A 26,986-nucleotide genomic window follows, 5' to 3' on the forward strand; every position below is an offset into this window, starting at 1 on the left:
GGTGATAGAGTCAAGTCTTGAAGGATCTGAGGAAGCCAGCCATGTGGTTACCTAGGGATAAAACATTCTATAGGGAGGAACCAGCAAGCACAGAAGTCCTGAGGTAGGAAGAGCGAGTCAGTCATTGTGGCTGGATGGGGTGAGTAGGGTGAGATACAGAGAAAGCTGTAGAGGATAAGGTAAAAGAAGCATGTGAAGGAGTGGGGTAGGAAGACAGGGGAGGGTCATATCCAGATTGTGTAGGCACTTATAGGTCACTGGAACAATTTGGGCTCCTCCTTATACTTATCACTACAGAAAAATGTAGTGTGTGTGTGTGGTTTACTATATTATTAGAAATCCAAATTTATTTTATATTTGTGTGGCTCATTTACCAACTAGATGATGAGCTTCTTGAGGACACATATCAAATTTTTTTTTTTTTTTTACTATTTCTCTGAGATTCCAAAATACTATGCAAAAGAGGGCAAATATACTGTCAATCCCCACCTCCTGTGCCCATAGGGTCCCTGTTATCAATCCTTTCCTGCCAAATACTGACATAGCCTCAGCTCCTAAAGAATTCATTAAGCTTCAAAGCATTTCTGCATATCTATTACCATTTTTTTTCAGCTGAATTTATGGTGATAATCATTTAAGACATCAAAAACCATTAGAACCTGGCATTCTTCTCCATAGAAAATTTGTAGCTATATTACATCAACAACTGTGTACATTATATTACAAACAAAACACACTGACAAGGATGGTGACATTGTAATTGTGTGATGTGAGTTACAAAACATAACACCAGAAATGAGAGAGCAATATAACATTTCATTTTTCAATAGGCATTAATGGCATTGCTATAGATTGTGAGAACACATTACACTAATTGCCAACACACTGTGCCAGGGCAAACCGGAAACATAATGCATCCTGACACAAGCATCCAAGTCAGAATTTCTTAAGTGTAATCCACAGAACACAAACTATTCATTTGTTTAGCCAATACATATTTATTGAGACCCTACTGTATGCCAGAATTAGAAAATCAATGGTGAACAAAAAATAGACACAGTCATTGCTATCATGGAGTTTTCATGAACCAAATTGTCAGGCAGGGGCCACATGACAAACGTTATAGAAAAAAAAAATGTACTATGTACATCTGTTCCATAGGGTTTCCAAGGAGTGTCTGGTGTATTTGAACTGCCAACCTTTTGGTTAGCAGCCTAGCTCTTAACCACTGAGCCGCCAGGGCTCCATGAGAGCTTTAGGAAGGGAATTTGACCAATCAGATGAAGACTTACTTAAGAAAGTAAAGCAGAAGCTGCAATCTGAAGGATGAGTGAGCGAAAGGGAAAGGAACAGTTTTCCTGAGAGAGGAAACAGTCTGTGCAAAGGCCCTGTGGTAGGAGGAACATGGGAAGGACATAGGGATTACCAGTGGTGTTACCACGTTCTTCTCAGAGTATGCATAAAAAAACTGAGGAGAAAAGTACGGATATCACGTGGGAGATTCAGGAAGTTGCTACTGGAGAGAGACAGTTGAGTTCAGTTGATTTGTCTTTTGTGTGCAATGTTTTCTTCTATCACCCCTTCCCTGGATGTGCGTTCTGTGTCTGCTGCCCAGTATTAAATTTGGATTTTATTTGACACTTAGAGTGCCAGAGTAGCTGCCTCATTTCTGCTGAGATAAATGCAATGAGGGTAAAGAACTGGACAAACAGCAAGGTCATCTAAGGAAGTAAGAGAGTTAAAACAAGGAGGGGAGAGAGAAAAGGTGGGGTGTGAAAGAGAGATAGCAACAAGAAAGGGTTCTAAGAAAAAGCTATCCTTCCTCATGCCATATCAAATACTATAAAACTATAATACTACAGTGTCTAATGTACTCTTAATAGTTGGCAAAATATTATCTCTTTTGAAAAGTATATAATCAGATCTAGTAATATGACTATTTATTACAGCTAAAATTAATATTTTGAGGAAAGTAGCAGTGATTTAAATTGAAAGGCTATATACTGAAGGAATTTTTATGCACCTTATGGAGTCCTGGATTATTTTAATATTACTACTTTTTTGCTAATGGACAATCACGCTGATTTAGCTTACAAAATCAGCGTGAGAACTACTTAGTTACCCCAGTCTTGAAGTTTTTTTTGTGTGTGTGTGATGAATCTGAGACCGTAATGATATTTATTCATTCCATTTTTAATGATATATCAGGTTACCACAGCAATTCTTGTTCCCTGGAAACTTCTTTCTTGCAACACACATTTATCCTATGCTGTATTAACAGCCTGATCCTATTGTCTGAGCTGTCTCATTAGCTCTAGTAATCTGGAGCTATTTCAAAATGTTAACCAGTAAAAAAAAAAAAAATACATATATATATATATATATATATATATATATATACACACACACATATATATACTATATATAATATGGTTATTTAGGAATAATATTTACTTAAGAAAAGAACCCACCTTCAAATCCCCCTTATACCATGAAGTTTTCCTTGATCCTATAAGCGATCACTTTTACTACAAATACTTAGAGTTAATGCCTTTGAGTTTAATGATTAAGTATATACTCTTTTAGATTGTTCATCAGTTATTTTTATGTTCGTCTCATATCCCCATGTAGGTTATAGGCTCTATAAATTAGAAGCTAAGACTAATACTTAATTTGTATTCTGCTCATTTTCTTATACAATGGCTTTTTATCAAGTTAAGAAGTAAATTAATTCTTTGACAAGAAGTGTCTTGACCATTCATTTATTCACTGGTTCATTTATTTACTCAACAAATATCAGCCATCATATCCACTGACCAAGGTACTAAGTATGGGGTGAGCATAGGAATACAAAGATCAATAATTGGCTTGTTTCCTCCAGTTCTAATAATAGTAACTTCCTTATACTTATTGATTACTGTTTAACACAAGCTATGTCAGATGCTTTACATGCATTGTCCCATTCCATCCTCAAAACAAACCTCCAAAAGTAGGTATTATTGTCCCCAATATTCAGAAAAAGACAAAGTCATTGAGTAACCTACCACGGTTTGAAAAAATTTTCAAAGTTTGAGTAATTTAACGAAAATCACAAAGCCAAGAAGCGGCAGAGTTGGGATGCAAAGTAAAGCCAGTCTGACTCTGTTGCCTAATTTTTTTCTACTCTATTTTGCCTCTCATTAAGTACTTAGAATAATATGAGTGACTTTAACAGGGGGCAGAATCAAAGTAAAAGACAGAAAAAGAAGCAAAGCATTTTAAGTATTCAGAGAAGGAAGATATGAAGATTGGTGAGCTGGATCAGATAAAACTTAATGGAGGAGGTTATCTATGAGATAGAATTGTTGGATAGAACTTCCAGAGAAAGTCTAAAGAGGAATTTCAGATGTTGCAAATAGCAGGAGTCCAGAGGGTTCCCCCATTTCCCATTTCAGAAATAGTTTGTTAGTTTTCAGGAAAATGGAGTAAATGAATTTGTATTCAATAAGAGTCTAGAACAATATGCAAAGTGCTTGGGTTTAATTTGGCAGGAAACAGGGAGTCAGTAGTAATTTAAGCAGGGAAATTCTTCAGGAAGTTAATTGGGATGTATACTGAATTAAGGAAACATTTAGGGGATCATCATCATAGTCAAGGCGAGAGGTAGTGAAAGACTGAACCAGAATGACAAAATTAGGAACATCACAGAGAAGACAAGAGAAGGCGATTATGGAGAAATACGGAAGAGCTTTGTAAGTAAGAGAACTACAATATTTTGGTGTGATTGGGATGGTGGCAATGTGATTACTAGAAACAGGAAAATCAGAAAAACAAGCTAGCTTTTGAAAGGGCCCAGAGTTGGAGATACTGATGAGTCAGGGAAAAGTAGAATTTGGAGATAAAACAGGTTGAGGATTAACGATATCAATTAAAAAGTCAAATGCATTGACGTGATAGTTAAGGCTGTGATTCTGAAGGAGATTATCATACAAACAAGGACAGAGAGAGTGAGAGAAAGACAGAGAAAGAGAGAGCAGTGTTAGATTCCCATCAACTCACACAATGTCTAGCATGCAGGAAACAACAGCACATATTTGTTACTGAATAAACAGGATGAGGAGGAAGAAGAGACTAACATAATCAAAGGGTCAGGAAAAGGAGCAGGGCATGGAAGTGTCAAGCAAAAGATAACATCAAGACTGAGGTTGATCCATAATGCCAAACACTGTGAAGAAATCAAGGTATCAGAGGCTGAGAAAGTCTGGTGATCAGAAGAATAGAGGATGATCAAAAGTTGGGAAAGGAGAACTAGGTGAAGGATGAAAGAAGAAAGGGATAGTAGATAGAGCAAGTGCCCAGATCAAGGTCAGGTCATCAGAGTTGAAAACAAGTGAAGAAAGCAGGTTAGCAGCCATCAACATAGATGTTGCCATCAAGGAGGTGCTGGCAGGGGACAGGATAAAGACAATTATGTAGTGAGTTATCCGGGCAAGACTGATATATCCCAGGTGGATCGTATCTCTCCAAAAGATTTCATCCATATTCAAGAGGAAGGATTTGTTGAGTGAAGGTGGCAATACAAAGATCTCAGAGTACCAGTGGGGGTATAGCAGGCTGATCCCTCTTCCTAAACAACAGAATCAAAAGGGTAGCCTTCAACAGGTACCTTCTAAGGAAATGCTGTCACAGAAAAGTCTAATTTTTTTGTCTTTTTAAAAAATTTTTATTCTGGTAAAAGTATAGGGTCGCTATGAGTCGGAATCGACTCGACTGCAGCGGGTTTGGTTTTGGTCTGGGTTATATAAACCAAACCTGCTGCCGTCAAGTCGATTCCGATTCATAGCGACCCTATAGGACAGAGTAGAACTGCCCCATATGGTTTCCAAGGAGCGCCTGGTGGATTCGAACTGCCAACCTTTTGGGTAGCAGCCATAGCTCTTAACCACTATGCTACCAGGGATTCCAAAAGTATATATGTCATAATATTTTTCATTTTAACCACTTTTAAGTGCATGATTCAGTGGCATTACATTTATAAGGTTGTGCAAACATCACCACAATCTTTTCTGTCACCTCAGAAAGAAACTTTGTACCTTTCAAGTAATAATTCCTCATTTTAATTAAACTTTTGAGGCAAAGATGAGAGTCGGGCTTATTTTTGATTGAATAAGGATCCCACAGTTTATAATGGAAGGGCTGGCTGATGGGCAGGAGATGAGGAGTGAGTTTGGGAGAATCTCTACCACATTCCTGGGAAGAGTCTCTCCCATAGAAGGGTTAGAATTACAGATCCAAGAAAAAAATCCCTCTCTCCTGACATTTATGATATGCTTCATTTTTAGTGGGCAGTGATGCATGCCTCCTGAGCCCAGGTAAATCACAACATAAAAAAAAATTATTTTTTCCTACAGTTCCAAACTTGTGGTCTTCATCATAAAACCCTGTATTTTACTTTTCTCTTCATTGCTAAAACCCTGGTGGTAATATTCATCATTCCTAATAACCCAACTGAATGGAATTTGACTTTGACTAATATAATCAAGATCAGAAGTGCATTATACACTGGCCTCTCTCCTTCCTTCCTGAATACAAACATGATTAAAAGGTTTGGAAGAAAACAAATGTTTCTGATGCAAATGAGAAGAGGAAAAATACTGGCTTCACTTTCTGTCCCAACATCAGTAGAGAAGAAGTGTGATAATTCAAGTCTACGAACTTATTGGGAAGAAGAAAATAACAAGAAAGCTTAAAATTACAGAGAAATCAAAGAACACAAACCCAAGTATGGTGCCCAAATAGAAAATAACCTGGAAGGATAGTGTAGGAATAAATATTGATTGTAAGCTCTGATAGCAAAACAAGACTCTGTTTCCAGTGTCCCACTCTCTAGCATACAATCAGTGGCCCACACCTGGGACACCAGAGAAAGCACAGGCCCAGGGTCCTGTGTGAAAACTTGCATCGCTCCACACAGAGGCACAGAAAGAGAGGTTAGTTCCAGAACTGGCTTAAGATTAGAATGGATCTAATTTCAAGGAATCTGAAAGTTGGGGTTTGAGGTTGGAAATCATACGCCATTTGCAGCCAGAGTTTTGAACAAATTAAGGGACAGAGTAGTCAAGCAGATGGAGACCAAGTGTCAACTTTATAAGCAATCGCCGTCAAGTAAATCCCAACTCACGGTGACCCGACATTGATCAGGGCAGAGCTGTGCTCCACAGGGTTTCCAATGGCTGATTTGGGAAAAGTAGATCACCAGGGCTTTCTCCTGAGGCACCTATGGGTGGACTTGAACTGCCAACCTTCTGGTTAGGAGCTGAGTGTGTTAACTGTCTCCACCACACAGGGACCCTATCAGTTTTATTAGCATATTGGAAACCATGGTTTAGGTGTGCAACAACAATGGACTTGCTCCTTCTGAAGCTGGGGATTGTGCAGGCCACTGAGTCACAGACAGCACAGTTCATTGCAGATTTCCCCCTTGTACCAATGAGAAGCACAGCAGAATGGGAACTTACTGGCTCAGAAAGGAAAAGGAGGGGGAATACACCCAGTTACAAGTCCTGCTTCCAAATCTCTGTTTAGACGATTGACTCCTCCACCTCTGAGGAGGAATGAGTGAAGAAGCAGAGAGGAGAGGATGACACACTGATATCCCTTGGCATGGAAACAGGAAGCTATGAAAATGAAGGTGCCCACCGACAACCCCTACCTCCACGCAACCTTGAGTATGATCTAGATTACCCTGAACTCGACCCAGGGAACACCTGAACACTTATAGCTTTGGTGTCCCTCCTTACTGGAGGTGAACTGACCTCAAGCAACCGTGAGATCCAATCTCCAGGGGCAGAGCCAACAATAAAAAAAGAAAAGGCAGTGTATTTCTATAATAACCCCAGTGAATAAGGAGGTTATAAAGGGGCACTGCAGGCCAGTTTCTGCCGACTAGTACATTTTATTTTCCCTCAGGGACTTAAAGAAAAAGCAAAACAAACAAACATTGAATTAGATGCCAGCATTTAAAAAACAGGATACTTTACTTAAAAATTTGGGTTACTGTCTTCTGTGGAAACACTGAATGGTCTGGCAACCCTGGACCCATGCCCCAGCAAGGATCATATTCACCTAGGTGAACTGTGATTGTCTCTTTGCCCCAGCCCCAATCTGCTTGCTTCACTCATTTCTATATTCACCTGGCCCCGGGGCCATTTGGGTTACTAACCCTTCTCCAAGTAATAAGCAGATGGCTTGTTTTGCATTTGGGCTCCTGTGGAAAGATTTATTAAATGAGAAAGCTCAAGAAGAAACAAATTGAAAAGGGCAGAAGGGAGGGAAGAAAAAAATTTAGTATGCAAATTAGAATCTGGCAGATTTACAGGAACAAGGAAAAAGTAGCAACGGAAAGGAACAAATGGCAGCTGAACAGTCAAGGACCTGATTCTGGTATGAGAAAACCTAGGAAGCAGAACTGCTAGACAAGTGACAAGAGGCAGCCGGGAAGAGTAATGCTGAGTAAACTAAAACACTGTGTTTAGCCAAGAAAAATATTACTTCAAAAATCACTAGCCTTCTTGTCTGTTAGTCTTTGCAGGAGGCAATGTTCTTTATAACCAATCACCATTTGAAAGCATTACTGTGCTCAAAGACAATTCAGACGCACAAAGTGCAATGCAGAGAAAGGAGTGGAGACGGATTCTGACTGAAATTCACCTCCAGTATGAGCAGGATGCCTGATACCATGTGATCCTGCTTCAGGGGCAGATTACCCAATAACCAAAGTAAGCTCAGTGTTTACCTTACTTACCAGATCATCCGTAGTGAACAATCTCACATGGGTTCCACCACATCAAAGAGGTTTTGGTTCTATAGGACGGTGCACTGGGGTTGGGAGACAGATGCCAGTCATACCTAGAAGCAGAATCTTTGATGTGGTGATAAAAAAATTGAAATCGTTCACTACAAAATGATCTGGTAAGCAAAGTAAACACTGTGCTTACTTTGTTTACTGGATAATCCACCCCGATCAAGGGCATTAACTAGAGTTTTACAAACCTGGTTTCCTCAGAAAATATTAATAACTTCAAAGTTAGAGATAGCCACAAAAAACAAAATTTTAAAAGCCAAAAAAAAATCAAACTACTATCATATTATTTCACATACTAATATAGACTAGACTCTTCAAGAAATGTATAGAAATTAGCAAGCCACATAAAGCAAAAATGTAATAAAAATAGCTTTCTAGGCACTTTAAGGTACTTTCAAGCTAACTTCTTTTAATGACTCTCTAATTTAAATACTTGCAGTGAATCCTTCTCTCAGCCTATCAAGGATTTGCCTTGGTTTCATACACAGCATACCCGTAGCCACCCAGTCAATTCCGGCTCATAGTGATCCTATAGGACAGAGTAGAACTGCCCCACAGGGTTTTCAAGAAGTGGCTGGTGGATTCAAACTGCTGACCTTTTGGTTAGCAGCCAAGCTTTTAACCACTGTGCCACCAGGCCTCCATAAGACCTTCTACATAGCAAGAGGTCAACCTAGTGGCATGAAATTATTTGTTGAATTTACTAAGAAAAATCTCAAGACATGTAACACCTTGCTCAGTAACTATGCACTTATCAACTAACTAGGTAAGGCATTTAATTTTTCTGGACTTGATAGGTAAAGTGAGATGGAGGGAAGGGTTTGATTAAAGCGATAAATTACCAATGAGAACCATTTCATGTCTAATAATCATAGCAAACAGTTATATAGTGCCAACCACTTACATATGTCAGGCACTGCTCTAAATAATACCAGGATAAAAAACCAAACCAAACCCACTGCTGTCGAGTTGATTCCAACTCATAGCGACCCTATAGCACAGAGTAGAATTGCCCGATAGAGTTTCCAAGGAGCGCCTGGCAGATTCGAACTGCCAACCTCTTGGTTAGCAGCTGTAGCACTTAACTGCTACACCACCAGGGTTTCCAGTATAAGGATAGATAAGAGTATACATGTATTTACATGCAACTCCATAACAATCTTGTAACAGCCCATGAATTAGGTCCTAACATTATCATCCCCATTTTATCAATGAGGAATTGAGGTATAAAGAGGTTATGTGACTCGCCCATGAGGTTCATGGCACTTGCCCAAGTGGCAAATAAATGAAAAAGCTAGGATTTCAGCCCAGAATATCTGAGTATGCTGCCTCTCTTAGAATCAACAACTTTGTTTTTCTGTACTAAAAAAAAAAAGCTTGACAAAATCTGGAACTCTTTATAAAGCCAGCCACGTTAAATTTATAAGTCTTAATTAAGTCTTTTTCACTTCTAACATCTAAGGATACAAATGTATTATTAGATATTAGAAGTCTAGCTCACCTCATTGGAATAGGCCATTACCTAAAATAAAACAAACCTGATAAAATAACCATCATTATACAGCATGCTCTGGCCTACTTTTTTGTTGTTATTGTTGAGAATATGTATGGCAAAACATATAACAATTCAATAGTTTCTACATGTACCATTTAGTGACATCGATTACATGCTTGGAGTTGTGCAACCATTCTCACCCTCCTTTTCTGGGTTGTTCCTTATTAACATAAATTCACTGCCTCCTAAGGTTCCTATCTAATCTTCTTAGTAGCTGTTATTTGACCCCGAACAGATAGTTCTTAAAAGAGCATAATGCTCAAGGGAGACATTTTTTAATAGTTAAGCTAAACTATTAAAAAAAAAAAAAAAATTTTTTTTTTTTTATTTTGGCTTTAAGAAGGCTACAGGAGGTGTTTTTGGTTTAAAGTTTAAAGATCATCTCAGAGCAATAGTTTCAGGGGTTCGTCCAATCTTAATGACTCCAGGAAGTCTGGAGTCCACGAAAGTTTGAAATTCTGTTCTGCATTTACCCCATTTTGATCAGAGTTCTTCTTTAGAATTTTTTATCAAAACGTTCAGTAATGGTAGCTGGGCACCATTCAGTTCTCCTAGTCTCATGGCAAAAGAGGTAGCTGTTCATAGAAGCAATTAGCCATAAGTTCCATATCCTCTTCCTATTCCTGACTTGCCTTCTTCTTCTGTTGCTCCAGGCAAATAGAGACCAATTGTTTTTCCTTGGACGGTGGCTTGCAAGCTTTTGAAACCCCAGGCACTATGCAGTGAAATAGGAAGTAGAACAGAAGCACTAAATGTGTAATCAGGCCAGTCAACTGAGGTGTCCCATGAAACCATGACCCTAAACCTCCAAACCAAGGAACCAAATCCCATGAGGTTTTTTGGTTGTACATAAGCAGCCTCAGTAGCTACTTGTGTTGCTATTGTAAATATATCACACTACTTTTGCCAATTGGACTTTTTACGGGTGACGGCAATTACAATAATTGCGCAACCCTACCCATAATCAATAGGATATTTCCATCACCGTTAACTCCCCTTCCCCACCTCGCTTCACGCCTGGTAACCACTAATAAACTTTGTTCTCTATACATTTGCCTTTTGTCTTTTTTATAAGTGAGGTCATACAATATTTGTCCTTTTGTGATTGACTTAATTCACTCAGCATAATGTCTTCCATTTCCATCCATATTGTAGCATGTATCAAGACTTCATTTCTTCTACTTGCTGAGTAATATTCCATGTATGTACCACATTTAGTTTATCCATTCATCTATTGTTGGGCATTTAGTTTGTTCCTACCTTATGGCTATTATGAATAGTGCTAAAATGAACATTGGTGTACAGGTACCTGTTTGGGTCTCCCCTTTCAAGCCTTTTGGGTATATACCTAGGAGTGGAATTTCTGAGTCGTATAGTAGTTCTTTTCTAGTTTTTTGAAGGCTCTAGCCCATTTTGACATTTATGGAGAATTTTTCCTATGCCAGGCTCTGAAGTAAAAGGGGAAATACAAATATGGATAAGAAGAGAGCTGAGCTAAAAGAATCAACAACCTAGAGAAGAGCTGAGCACCGTTTTTGCTGACATGTAAATCACGTGTTGCTAACTTTTCTTGAAATGTCTACTGTATGGAGTTTCTTTTATTAATTTTCCCAAATCTTTTACTTTTATTTATCTGCTCACAATTTAAAAGCATATTTCTTAATGACTCACCTTTACTTACCCTTTCTAAAGCAACTGAATTTTTTAGAAATAACAACTCCTGTCTTCTCTCTCTCTCTCTCTCTGTCTGATATTTCATCAGTTTTACATAATATTTCATTAAATTGTACCCCGTTTGGGAAAAAATACAACAGACTCTTAGTAAGCACACAAAAACAGCTGGTGAGAGTGGAAGCGTCCAAACTTGGGAGTCATTAAAAGGGCTTCTATTGGCCTGAGTTGCTGACTTACATCAGATATTTTAAATCACATTTAAATGGAAAAAGAAAAGTAAAATTTCAAAAAAGAGAAAGTGAAGCAATTTTACTCCAACTAAAAATTTCACTTTGAAAGTCAAGAGTTATAAGACACTCAATATTGCGGTGAAGTTTTTCAGCCACTTTGAAATTCTGTCTCAAATGCCAGCCTTTATGTAAAGCCTTTCCTGATTCTGTAGATTGGCAGTGCTCCCTCTTCTTAGGAACCCCTCAGCAATATGTTTAGACCTTACTTACGGCAGGTTTTATGTTATAATAGGGACGTTTATGAACCTATCTCATCTCCCTACATAGGGTATAAACTACTTGATAAAATGAACTTTGTCCCTCTCATTTATAAAATTTGCAATGTTAAAGGGTTTTGTACATAGTGACTTTTCATATATGTTACATTGCAGGGAATGTGTACATGTACGTATTTGCGTGGGTTTGTGTGCAGTGAGGCAGGAGGCCTGGCATTGGAGGCTGACAGAAAATCTACCTCTTTCTTCCTTCACAAATGTTCATCCTTCCATGAGATAAGGACATATTCCAGAAGTTTCCACTTCCTTCTTTTCGTATATGTACATATGTTACTATCTCACAATGTTTACAGGCTTCCTTACCCACTACACTTCTATTGAATAGTGTCCTCCAAAATGATATGTTGAAGTCCTAACCCTTCACACCTGTGAACAAGATCTTGTCTGGAAACAGGGTCTTTGAAGAGGTTGTCAGTTAAGTTTTAACACGAGGTCATACTGGAATGGGGTAGGTCCTAATCCAATCTGAGTGGTGTCCTTGTGAAAAAAGAGAAGAGGCACAGAGAAACAGAAGCTAGATGTCCCTGTGACAACTGAGTTATGCTACACCTTCAACACAAGGAATATTTGGGCAAACAGAAGCTGAGAGAGACAAAGTATCTTACCCTAGATCCTTTGGAGAGAACATGGTCCTGTTAACATCCTGAATTTGGACTACTAGCCTCCAGAACAACGAGACAATAAAAAGTCTCTGTTATTTAAAACCACCCACTTTGTGGTACTTTGTTATGGCAGCTGTAGAAAACTAAAACAAATCTCAGCAATAGAGATAGTATTTTATTGATTTTTATGGCCTGGTGTCTGTCACAGAGACTATCATCAGGATATACTAAACAAATACTTCTTGAATGAATAAATGAATTAAAGTCTGAAGTAGAAAATCTCCTAATGATTCAAGGAGGGTAGGGAATGATGAGGATACATTAAAACCAGAAAAAAAAAAAAAAAACAAACCCAGTGCCATCGAGTCAATTCCGACTCATAGCGACCCTATAGGACAGAGCTGAACCGCCCTATAGTTTCCAAGGAACGCCTGGCAGATTCGAACTGCCAACCCTTTGTTTAGCAGCTGTAGCACTTAACCACTACGCCACCAGAGTTTCCGAGGATACATTACCACCACTAAAAAAAAAAAAGGTGAGTGTGACTCTATATGGGCTATATAAGGTTGTGCTGGTTAAGGCTGTATGTCAAATTGGCTGGGCCATGATTCTCAGTGGTTTGGCAGTTATGATGTAGTTTGGCAGCTATGTAATGATGTAATCACCTCCACAATGTGATATGATATAATGTAATCACCTCCATGATGAGATCTGTTATGAGTAGCTGATCAGTTGAAAGGGAGTTTCCTTGGGGGTATGGCCTTCATCCAATATACTTGGACTTTCTGGAAATGCTCTCTGGCCTTTGCTTGCTCTGGATCCTGCAGCTGGCTCCTGATATGACCTCCAGTTCTTGGGACTTGAGGTAACATCTTACCTGCTGATCTTGGGTTTGCCCAGCCCCTGCACCTACATGAGTCAGGAGAAGCCTCCAGCCTGACCCACGGACTTGGGACTTTCCATCCTCTACAACTGCATGAGCCAGTTCCTTGATATAAATCTCTCTCTCTCTCCTATATATATATTTGTATGTTTCACTGGTTTTGCTTCTCTAGAGAATTCAGCCTAAGACAAAGGTATATTCAAATGTCGAACACATTTTTTCCAAAAAATGTATATAGAATGTTAATAAATTTCAGAGCTAGAAAGATCTTTAGAGATTATCTAGTGCACCCTATTTTAAAGATGAGTTAACAGATTGGCCTACATCTAATCATTAGAATAAAACCAAAACAATGATAAATCATTTTGGCCATATCAACTCCAACTGCCTTCTGAAGAAGATAGATCCTGTAAATAAAAGTCTTTGTCAATGGGAATCACTGAAGGCAGTTGGAGTAGACTATGAAGCAGAATGGATGGGACAAGAAGGAGGGTAGAATGGTCCAGCTTTGGTCTGTCTGACTCCCACGTTGCCCTCACAACTGAGGTATGTTGTTCTGCTTGCTAGAAAGTGGCCGAGTTATGGCTCAAACCCAGATCTCCTGACTGTATACCAGAGTTCTCGCATCTCCCAAAAGAAAACCATTTGTTCATAAATATATCTTTAAAAAGTCCTGGAAATCAGTTAAATTAAAAAATAAACGAGGGCGGAGCCAAGATGGCGGACTAGGCAGACGTTACCTCGGATCCCTCTTACAACAAAGACACGGAAAAACAAGTGAATCGATCACATACATAACAATCTACGAACCCTGAACAACAAACACGGATTTAGAGACGGAGAACGAACTAATACGGGGAAGCAGCGATAGTTTCCAGAGCCTGGAGCCAGCGTACCAGTCAGGTACGGCACAAGCACAGAGACCTGCTCCACCCCCCTGAACTAACCCCGGGAGGGGGACCAGCCTGTTCCACGGGCGGCGTGGGACGCAGCTGGTAGGAGAAGTCCCCGGGAGGCAGTGACTGATCTTGGAGCAGAAAGAGCAGCATCCGAGCCGGGGAACCATCCCGCAGGGATTTGGACTGCTCGCAGGTACGCCATAAACACGGAGAGTTGCTCCACCCCCTGAACTAACCCCGGGAAGGGGACCAGCCGGGTCGCGCGGGCGGCGTGGGACGCAGCCGGTAGGAGAAGTCCCCGGGAGGCAGCGACTGGTATTGGAGTGGGGAGAACAGCGTTCCAGCCAGGACACTTGGTCGCGGCACAAGCACGGGGAGCTACTCCACCCATCTGAACTAACCCCGGGAGGGGGCCCACCTGGTTCACGGAGGCGGCACGGCCACGCGGCTGGAGGGACGAGAAGTCCCCGGGAGGCAGCGACTGATTTTGGAGTTGAGAGTGCACCGTCCCAGTAGGGGAGCCTTGACGCTGGGCGTGGGGCTGGAAGCGGAGGATCTGACCGTGACTCCAGCGGGCCAGACCCCCTGGGGGCAATCTCCACACAGCCAGCACACATAGGCGACGCGCCCGCGGGAATCTCAGATATAACAGTCATTCCAAGCAAGACAAGCAACTCTGGCTATATTCTGAGGTGCTACTCTCCTATCTCTCTGTTCCCTCCCCCACCCTCCCCAGGCGGCTTCATTAACATCTGAATAGCCTGAGCCAGAGGGAGAACTCTGATAGGGATCTGACTGCAGTTTTTTTTTTAGCGGATTTTCTGGAAAAACTAGTTTCCCAGTGATGGCTCGGAGACAACAATCCATATCAAACCACTTAAAGAAGCAGACCCTGACAGCTTCTCCAACCCCCCAAACAAAAGAATCAAAATCTTTCCCAAATGAAGATACAATTTTGGAATTATCAGATACAGAATATAAAAAACTAATTTACAGAATGCTTAATGATATCACAAATGAAATTAGGATATCTGCAGAAAAAGCCAAGGAACACACTGATAAAACTGTTGAAGAACTCAAAAAGATTATTCAAGAACATACTGGAAAAATTAATAAGTTGCAAGAATCCATAGAGAGACAACATGTAGAAATCCAAAAGATTAACAATAAAATAACAGAATTAGACAACACACTAGGAAGTCAGAGGAGCAGACTCGAGCAATTAGAATGCAGACTGGGACATCTGGAGGACCAGGGAATCAACACCAACATAGCTGAAAAAAAATCAGATAAAAGAATTAAAAAATATGAAGAAACTCTAAGAATTATGTGGGACTCTATCAAGAAGAATAACCTGCGGGTGATTGGAGTCCCAGAACAGGGAGGGGGGACAGAAAACACAGAGAAAATAGTTGAAGAACTTCTGACAGAAAACTTCCCTGACATCATGAAAGACGAAAGGATATCTATCCAAGATGCTCATCGAACCCCATTTAAGATTGATCCAAAAAGAAAAACACCAAGACATATTATCATCAAACTCACCAAAACCAAAGATAAACAGAAAATTTTAAAAGCAGCCAGGGAGAAAAGAAAGGTTTCCTTCAAGGGAGAATCAATAGGAATATGTTCTGACTACTCAGCAGAAACCATGCAGGCAAGAAGGGAATGGGACGACATATACAGAACACTGAAGGAGAAAAACTGCCAACCAAGGATCATATATCCAGCAAAACTCTCTCTGAAATATGAAGGCGAAATTAAGATATTTACAGACAAACACAAGTTTAGAGAATTTGCAAAAACCAAACCAAAGCTACAAGAAATACTAAAGGATATTGTTTGGTCACAGAACCAATAATATCAGATATCAGCACAACACAAGGTCACAAAACAGAACGTCCTGATATCAACTCAAATAGGGAAATCACAAAAACAAACAAATTAAGATTAATTAAAAAAAAAATACACATAACAGGGAATTATGGAAGTCAATAGGTAAAAGATCACAATAATCAAAAAGAGGGACTAAATACAGGAGGCATTGAACTGCCATATGGAGAGTGATACAAGGCGATATAGAACAATACAAGTTAGGTTTTTACTTAGAAAAATAGGGGTCTATAATGAGGTAACCACAAAAAGGCATAACAACTCTATAACTCAAGACAAAAACCAAGAAAAACGTAACGACTCAACTAACATAAAGTCAAACACTATGAAAATGAGGATCTCACAATTTACTAAGAAAAACGCCTCAGCACAAAAAAGTGTGTGGAAAAATGAAATTGTCAACAACACACATAAAAAGGCATCAAAATGACAGCACTAAAAACTTATTTATCTATAATTACCCTGAATGTAAATGGACTAAATGCACCAATAAAGAGACAGAGAGTCACAGACTGGATAAAGAAACACGATCCATCTATATGCTGCCTACAAGAGACACACCTTAGACTTAGAGACACAAACAAACTAAAACTCAAAGGATGGAAAAAAGTATATCAAGCAAACAATAAGCAAAAAAGAAGAGGAGTAGCAATATTAATTTCTGACAAAATAGACTTTAGACTTAAATCCACCACAAAGGATAAAGAAGGACACTATATAATGATAAAAGGGACAATTGATCAGGAAGACATAACCATATTAAATATTTACGCACCCAATGACAGGGCTGCAAGATACATAAATCAAATTTTAACAGAACTGAAAAGCGAGATAGATACCTCCACAATTATAGTAGGAGACTTCAACACACCACTTTCGGAGAAGGACAGGACATCCAGTAAGAAGCTAAACAGAGACACGGAAGATCTAATTACAACAATCAACCAACTTGACCTCATTGACTTATACAGAACTCTCCACCCAACTGCTGCAAAATATACTTTTTCTTCTAGCGCACATGGAACATTCTCTAGAATAGACCACATATTAGGTCATAAAACAAACCTTTGCAGAGTCCAAAACATCGAAATATTACAAAGCATCTTCTCAGACCACAAGGCAATAAAACTAGAGATCAATAACAGAAAAACGAGGGAAAAGAAATCAAATACTTGGAAAATGAACAATACCCTCCTGAAAAAAGACTGGGTTATAGAAGACATCAAGGAGGGAATAAGGAAATTCATAGAAAGCAACGAGAATGAAAATACTTCCTATCAAAACCTCTGGGACACAGCAAAAGCAGTGATCAGAGGTCAATTTATATCAATAAATGCACACATACAAAAAGAAGAAAGAGCCAAAATCAGAGAACTGTCCCTACAACTTGAACAAATAGAAAGTGAGCAACAAAAGAATCCATCAGTCTCCAGAAGAAAACAAATAATAAAAATTAGAGCTGAACTAAATGAATTAGAGAACAGAAAAACAATCGAAAGAATTAACAAAGCCAAAAGCTGGTTCTTTGAAAAAATTAACAAAATTGATAAACCATTGGCTAGACTGACTAAAGAAATACAGGAAAGGAAACAAATAACCCGAATAAGAAATGAGAAGGACCACATCACAACAGAACCAAATGAAATTAAAAGAATTATTTCAGATTATTATGAAAAATTGTACTCTAACAAATTTGAAAACCTAGAAGAAATGGATGAATTCCTGGAAAAACACTACCTACCTAAACTAACACATTCAGAAGTAGAACAACTAAATAGACCCATAACAAAAAAAGAGATTGAAACGGTAATCAAAAAACTCCCAACAAAAAAAAGTCCTGGCCCGGACGGCTTCACTGCAGAGTTCTACCAAATTTTCAGAGAAGAGTTAACACCACTACTACTAAAGGTATTCCAAAGCATAGAAAATGACGGAATACTACCCAACTCATTCTATGAAGCCACCATCTCCCTGATACCAAAACCAGGTAAAGACATTACAAAAAAAGAAAATTATAGACCTATATCCCTCATGAACATTGATGCAAAAATCCTCAACAAAATTCTAGCCAATAGAATCCAACGACACATCAAAAAAATAATTCACCCTGATCAAGTGGGATTTATACCAGGTATGCAAGGCTGGTTTAATATCAGAAAAACCATTAATGTAATCCATCACATAAATAAAACAAAAGACAAAAACCACATGATCTTATCAATTGATGCAGAAAAGGCATTTGACAAAGTCCAACACCCATTCATGATAAAAACTCTTACCAAAATAGGAATTGAAGGAAAATTCCTCAACATAATAAAGGGCATCTATGCAAAGCCAACAGCCAATATCACTCTAAATGGAGAGAACCTGAAAGCATTTCCCTTGAGAACGGGAACCAGACAAGGATGCCCTTTATCACCACTCTTATTCAACATCGTGTTGGAAGTCTTATCCAGGGCAATCAGGCTAGACAAAGAAATAAAAGGTATCCGGATTGGCAAGGAAGAAGTAAAGTTATCACTATTTGCAGATGACATGATTATATACACAGAAAACCCTAAGGAATCCTCCAGAAAACTACTGAAACTAATAGAAGAGTTTGGCAGAGTCTCAGGTTATAAAATAAACATACAAAAATCACTTGGATTCCTCTACATCAACAAAAAGAACACCGAAGAGGAAATAACCAAATCAATACCATTCACAGTAGCCCCCAAGAAGATAAGATACTTAGGAATAAATCTTACCAAGGATGTAAAAGACCTATACAAAGAAAACTACAAAGCTCTACTACAAGAAATTCAAAAGGACATACTTAAGTGGAAAAACATACCCTGCTCATGGATAGGAAGACTTAACATAGTAAAAATGTCTATTCTACCAAAAGCCATCTATACATTTAACGCACTTCCTATCCAAATTCCAATGTCATATTTTAAGGGGATAGAGAAACAAATCACCAATTTCATATGGAAGGGAAAGAAGCCCCGGATAAGCAAAGCACTACTGAAAAAGAAGAAGAAAGTGGGAGGTCTCACCTTACCTGACTTCAGAACCTATTATACAGCCACAGTAGTCAAAACAGCCTGGTATTGGTACAACAACAGACACATAGACCAATGGAACAGAATTGAGAACCCAGACATAGATCCATCCACGTATGAGCAGCTGATATTTGACAAAGGACCAGTGTCAATTAACTGGGGAAAAGACAGCCTTTTTAACAAATGGTGCTGGCATAACTGGATATCCATTTGCAAAAAAATGAAACAGGACCCATACCTCACACCATGCACAAAAACTAACTCCAAGTGGATCAAAGACCTAAACATAAAGACTAAAATGATAAAGATCATGGAAGAAAAAATTGGGACAACCCTAGGAGCCCTAATACAAGGTATAAACAGAATACAAAACATTACCAAAAATGATGAAGAGAAACCAGATAACTGGGAGCTCCTAAAAATCAAACACCTATGCTCATCTAAAGACTTCACCAAAAGAGTAAAAAGACCACCTACAGATTGGGAAAGAATTTTCAGCTATGACATCTCCGACCAGCGCCTGATCTCTAAAATCTACATGATTCTGTCAAAACTCAACCACAAAAAGACAAACAACCCAATCAAGAAGTGGGCAAAGGATATGAACACACATTTCTCTAAAGAAGATATTCAGGCAGCCAACAGATACATGAGAAAATGCTCTCGATCATTAGCCATTAGAGAAATGCAAATTAAAACTACGATGAGATTCCATCTCACACCAGCAAGGCTGGCATTAATCCAAAAAACACAAAATAATAAATGTTGGAGAGGCTGCGGAGAGATTGGAACTCTCATACACTGCTGGTGGGAATGTAAAATGGTACAACCACTTTGGAAATCTATCTGGCGTTATCTTAAACAGTTAGAAATAGAACTACCATACAACCCAGAAATCCCACTCCTAGGAATATACCCTAGAGATACAAGAGCCTTCATACAAACAGATATATGCACACCCATGTTTATTGCAGCTCTGTTTACAATAGCAAAAAGTTGGAAGCAACCAAGGTGTCCATCAACGGATGAATGGTTAAATAAATTGTGGTATATTCACACAATGGAATACTACGCATCGATAAAGAACAGTGACGAATCTCTGAAACATTTCATAACATGGAGGAAGCTGGAAGGCATTATGCTGAGCGAAATTAGTCAGAGGCAAAAGGACAAATATTGTATAAGACCACTATTATAAGATCTTGAGAAACAGTAAACCTGAGAAGAACACATACTTTTGTGGTTACGAGGGGGGGAGGGAGGGAGGGTGGGAGAGGGTTTTTTTATTGATTAATCAGTAGATAAGAACTGCTTTAGGTGAAGGGAAAGACAACACTCAATACATGGAAGGTCAGCTCAATTGGACTGGACCAAAAGCAAAGAAGTTTCCGGGATAAAATGAATGCTTCAAAGGTCAGCGGAGCAAGCGCGGGGGTCTGGGGAGCATGGTTTGCGGGGACTTCTAAGTCAATTGGCAAAATAATTCTATTATGAAATCATTCTGCATCCCACTTTGAAATGTGGCGTCTGGGGTCTTAAATGCTAACAAGCAGCCATCTAAGATGCAGCAATTGGTCTCAACCCACCTGGAGCAAAGAAAAATGAAGAACACCAAGCCCACATGACAACTAAGAGCCCAAGAGACAGAAAGGGCCGCATGAACCAGAGACCTACATCATCCTGAGACCAGAAGAACTAGTTGGTGCCCGGCCACAATTGATGACTGCCCTGACAGGGAGCTCAGCAGAGGACCCCTGAGGGAGCAGGAGATCAGTGGGATGCAGACCCCAAATTCTCATAAGAAGACCAAACTTAATGGTCTGACTGAGACTGGAGGAATCCCAGCGGCCATGCTCCCCAGACCTTCAGTTGACACAGGACAGGAACCATCCCCGAAGACAACTCATCAGAAATGAAAGGGACTGGTCAGCGGGTGGGAGAGAGATGCTGATGAAGAGTGAGCTAATTATATCAGGTCGACACTTGAGATTGTGTTGGCAACTCTTGTCTGGAGGGGGGATGGGAGGATAGAGAGAGAGGGAAGCCGGCAAAATTGTCAAGAAAGGAGAGACTGAAAGGGCTGACTCAAGACGGGGAGAGTAAGTGGGAGTAGGGAGTGAGATGTATGTAAACTTATATGTGACAGACTGATTGGATTTGTAAACGTTCACTTGAAGCTTAATAAAAGTTATTATAAAAAATAAAAAATAAATAAAAATAAAAATAGAGTCTGTGTAGAACAGTCAACATCACTTGTGTTTGTCAGTAAATCTTGCAGCAATAAAATTGTAAAACAAACATCTCATAAAAGATTGAATATCAAAGATATTTAAAAGGAAAAAGAAATGGGGTGCTTTAGAGAGTTGAGCAGTTTTACTGAAGCCCAGAAACTTAAACATTTAAATGGGGGACGGGTGGGTAGAACAGCCTGTTTTTTTGAAAACTACAGCTCAACAATAATAGTGGGATAACTATGATGAAACCCATAAAGAGCTAGTTTATTGCTCTGCACTTTTTAAATCATCCTTTGGGACTAAGAAAAAGAATTGCTTTGGGAGAGGGGAAGTATCGGTTGTTGAAGAAATTGTGTTTGGGTTTTAGTTTTCAATACCAAAAAAATACTGTTTGAAAATGGCAACATGTTAAGGACCACCCCCTCACCCCCAGAAGGGGATTTTAAACTCCTTTTGTAATATTTTTCTGCTATGCAGATATCAACTCGACTGACATGTCTATTGCTGCCCATTTCAAAAGAACCCACTAGATCTGAAAGTGTCTGAGACATAGTAGGCACCATAAATATTTGTTGGTTAAACAAACAACTATCACACCCAAGAAAATCCCTGTGATTTGGAAGGTGAATGTCATTTCTTTGAGGAAAGTTTGCCTGACGCTCTTACAGGGGGAAATCCTCATAAAACAGAATGTGCGCTCCAGGAATCCTTCCCTGGCTGAGAGTTTATAGCTAGTGCTGGAGGCTTAACTTTCTCACTTTCTGTCTAAGCCCCAAGCCAACATTCACTCTTCAAGGCACAAGCATACAGCTAAACAGTAGCCCCTGAAGAAGCTGAAGAAGAAAAGTAGGAATGCCTTGCGTGAGGAGGGGAGGGGAAAATTGAGAAGTTCAGTTCAACAAACACACTGAGCATTGTCTAAGTGCCAGGCATGATACTGTTGTTGTGTGACGTGGAGTCCATTCTGACTCATAGCGACCCTATAGGACAGGGTAGAACTGCCCCACAGGGTTTCTTAGTCTTTGCAAGAGCAGATCACCAGGTCTTTTCTCCCGAGGAGCAGCTGGTGGATTTGAATTGATCTTTCAGTTAGCAGCTGAACTGTTATGCCACCAGGGTTCCTTCAGCATGATGCCATGATACTAGGCACAAGGAAAATAAGATAAATCCTAGAAAGTTTGCAATGTAGGGAGAGAGGCAAACTCACACTCAGATACTTAAATGTAATATCACAGGTGCTATAGTCGAGACAGGAGCTCTGGTGGGCATAGTAGTTAAGAGCTCAGCTGCTAACCAAAAGGCTGGTAGTTTGAATCCACCAGCGACTCCTTGGAAACACTAGGGGGTAGTTCTCCTTTGTCCTATAGGATCACTATGAGTCAGAATCAACTCGATGGTGATGGATTTGGTTTTTTTTTTTTTATGTTTGTTTGTTTGGATAATGCAGACATATCTGGGATTAACGAATACTGACAGCAGTAGAATTTAGCCAGATTTGGGGGGCATTTTCTGGAGCAGGACAGAAGCCATTTAAAAAATGTATTCCAGCATCAAAGTGAAAGGCAATGAATGCCTTTGGAGGGCAATAACAATTTAACATTTTTAGATTATGTGAAAATGATGATTTGACTAAACCACCAGATCCCATTGAGTTGATTTTGACTCATGGCGACCCCATACGTGTCAGAGTAGAACTGTGCTCCATAGAGTTTTTAAAGGCTGATTTTTTGGAAGCAGATCTCCAGGTTTTTTTCCTAAGGTGCTTCTCAGTGCAGTTGAACCTCCAGCCTTTTGTTTAGCATCTGACAGGATTAACAGTTTGCACCATCCAGAGACTGATGTGACCAAAGAACTGTATCAAACTTGTGTCTGCTGTGGTTAAAAATCTGTAGCCAAATATAATGTGGAATTATAATAGCAAAGGCCCGTTTTGTGTAAAAAGTAGATTTTACACAAGGGAAGATTAAATGTCCAAATCTCATATGGGTTTTCTTGAATCTTTACCTCCTTCCCTAGAGGAAACCGTTCTACTGTGTTTGTTCAAAACTATACTGTGTTGTTACATACACAAGGCATTTCAAACATCAATCCATCCATTCATTTGTCAAATATTTATTGGAGACTTCTATGTCCAACATTTTATCGTCTTAAAAGAAACAGGTTTAGTCAGTTAAAGAAGGTAGATCAAATTTGTGCTTAAACTGGCAAGTCAGAAATAGAGAATTATAAAATGCAGACTCCCTATTACATGTGAACGAAGGCTGAGAGTCACTGTGAATTCTGGGTTGCCACAGTAACTGAGGCACCTCAGGGCTGCCTGAGAGTAGAGTACCAGAGAGTTGGGCCGGATCTTGTAGATAAACACATAAAACTTGGCTCTGCTTTTCTCCCCTTTTTTTCTCTTCTGTCTTTGAGGAAGGAAAAATTGAAAGGTAGGGTCTAGCAGGGAGAAAGGTGGTTTCGAGAGACCAGAAGGTAGTCTCATAGAAGGGTATCTGCTAGGTGTTAGGGTAAGCATTTAATTGAAGGCTGAATATCTAGAGGGAACAGGCAGCAACACAGGGGCTTTTCAGCACTGAAGCTACAAACCCAGAGGTGCCAGGCTTCTAACGCTCAAAGAGCCAAAACTGCTTGAGGCGATTTAGAGCCAAAGCTGCTAGTGGCTGCAGGGCTGTTTGCATCCTGGAGTCCTGGAGCGAATACAATGCCAGGGGCTCCAGCCACTGATGGGATAAGAACAGAGCCAGATCTTAAGGAGGCTGGAGGTTCTGAGGCTGCAGGGGCTATTTGAACCCTAGGGCAAACAACTCCAGGTTTCCAGCTCAGAAAGGAAAGGAGAAATGGGCAAGCCAATGACAATGCTGGGGCTCCAGAGGTTTCCTTCAAAAGTTGAGACTGCACAAGAAACCTAGTGAATTGTTTTCCTAGACCTTTGCATTCAAATTCAACAAGCAATTACCGAACACCTACAAAGTCCATGGGACTGTGTGATGTGCTTCACTTACAAACTCAGGCTACTCTTCTGTGTTATTAGTGTTCCAAATTGGATCTTCTTTCTTCCTAAGTTATAATGATAATGTATATGTACATTATCAGGTTATATTTTGCCAATAAAACTTTTAATTTGCCTAAGGAGGTAGCTTTACATTGTGGAGTTCTCCAGAGACCCATTCAGTGGAAAGAGAAACAGGCTGCTTCCCTATTAAGCTTCCAGAGATGCCGGCAAGCCATCTAGTGATAACTGGAGCAAACTGCAAGCACAGAACAAAGCAAGAAAAAAGAAATCAGGGTGCCAGGGGGTTCTGCACTTGCCATATGCTTTGTACAGAATAAAATAAAGCTAACAGTGGCAGGGAACTTAGAATCACCCAGTTTAACTTGTTTTACAGGATTTTGAGAACCTGAGAGATTAGTCAATTGCCTCAAATTTTATAATTTTTTTTTTTTATGTAATACACACACACGCGCGCGCGCGGTGCAAATGGTTAACATGCTTATCTGCTACCAAAAAGGTTGGAGGTTTGAGTCCCCCCAGAGGCACCTCAGAAGGAATCCTGGCAATCTACTTACAGAAAATCACCCATTGGAAACCTGATGATGTACAGTACTACTCTTACACATGTGGGGTCCCCATGAGTCAGAGTTGATTCAACAGCAACTGGTTATATATATATAGATATAGATATCCCTTCCTTAACAAACATTTGCATTACATACATATACATATTTTAGAATAATGACATAGGAAAATATATACTCCTATTCATAATTAAGAAATACTTTTTCATAATAACAAAGAAGGAAAGCCTCAGGTCTGAAACTATGCCTCTTCCCTCACCACTCTGCACACTTGCTTCAGCACCAATGTTCAGTATCAACCACAAAAGGAGCCTTCTCCATTTTGTCTTAGCTTGGATGCATAGGCCAGGTCTTCTTCTGATGAAGTGTCATGTACAAACGTTGGCCAAACAGCACTTCTCTCTGTAGCAGACTGAATGGTGGCCCCCAAAACGATGTGTTCGTATCCTAACTGCTGGAACCTATGAATGTGACCTTATTTGGAAAAAGCGTCCTTGCAGATATACTTAAAGGTCTTGTCATGAGGAGTGTCATGAGGAGTGTCCAGGTGGGCTTTAAATCCAGTGACAATGTTTTTATAAGAGACACACAGAGAAGAACGTGACGTGAAGGCAGAGTAAGAGATTGAAGTGATGTAGTCACAAGCCAAAGAATGCCAACAGCTACCAGAAGCTAGGAAAAGGCAAGGGACAAATTCTTCCCTAGAGTCTCTGACTCTGCTGACACTTCGCTTTTGAACTTCCACCCTCCAGAAGGAAACCCTGATGGCGTAGTGATTAAGTGCTACAGCTGCTAACCAATATGTCGGCAGTTCGAATCTACTAGGTGCTCCTTGGAAACTCTGTGGGGCAGTTCTGCTTTGTCCTATATGGTTGCTATGAGTCAGAATCAACTCGACAGCAACAGGGACCAACAGGGAGTGGGGGACCCTCCAGAACCGTGAGAGAATAAATTTATGTTACACCAAAACCCAACCCAGTGCCATCTAGTCGATTCCGACTCATAGTGACCCTATAGGACACCAGTTTGATTGAATTTGTTACAGCAGCCACAGGAAACTCCAACTGCACACCCCAATCCTTCCCCACCAGTTGTTTCTCCTCTGAAATGTCTGTAAACCTGGTCACCTCAACACTGGAGTGGAACTCAAGGTCAAAAACAGCAGCCATATTTTTCTCTTCATATTTTTTCTTATGATTGCTTTTTCTAAAATAAATTAAGCATATTGACTTTAGATTTCCCCTCCATCTTAACAATTTCCTCTCTTATTCAGCGTCCTGCAAATGTCAACTTAGAATAGGTATATAACAAAAAAAAAGAATTAGCACAAACCTAGCCCTTTGCAACAAAACATGGCTGCCTAGACCAGGCCTTCATGATGTTCTGCTTCAGGTGAAAATATAGCCTGTCTTGCTGCCTCCATTTTTCTAAACTCTAATCCAGTGATTCTTACATGTCTTTAAAACTGTTTTTGTCCAGGACATTGTAAGAAATACATCATTTGCAATGCTGAAATTCATTAAAAACAGAGAGGGAAGTGCATGCAATTTTTCTGTTTGTTCTCTCTTTCTCTCTCAAAGTATGAGTCATGACCTAACTGCTATAATCCATATTCTAAATCTGTACCCCATACCAATGCTATGGTCACCTTTCTACAAGTCAGATATAATCATTCACTCCCTTAATTACAACCTTCCAATGGTCCCCCATCACCTTCATTCATCCCAACAATTCTTTTTCACCAAGAACCTACTAGGAGCCAGTATGTGATAATTTAGGGTTAAAAAAAAAAATCATCTATGCCTTGTGTCTCCTGCATTACCCTGCCAAGCAGTGGAATGCTCATACTCAGTATGATACTCTCATGCACTCAGCTATTTACTCATCTATCCTTCAAGATGCTGATGGTCTCACTTCTTCACTAGTATCAGTTGTCATTGAGTCAATTTCAGCTCATGATGACCCCATGTGTGTCAGAGTAGAACTTTGCTCCATTAGGTTTTCAATGGCTGGTTTTTCAGAATTAGATCACCAGGTCTTTCTTCCAAGGCACCCCTGAGTGGAATCAAACTGCCAACCTGTTGGTTAGCAGCCGAGGCCTTGACTGTACCACCCAGGGACTCCTTTTAATGTCTAAGTGATACCAACTACACTGTGCTAGTAACTCATCAGGAACCCTCATGGAGCTTAAAGTCTAATTCTAGAACCCTTCCCA

Source organism: Loxodonta africana, chromosome 4, assembly GCF_030014295.1.
Source record: "Loxodonta africana isolate mLoxAfr1 chromosome 4, mLoxAfr1.hap2, whole genome shotgun sequence".
Classification (NCBI taxonomy): Eukaryota; Metazoa; Chordata; class Mammalia; order Proboscidea; family Elephantidae; genus Loxodonta; species Loxodonta africana.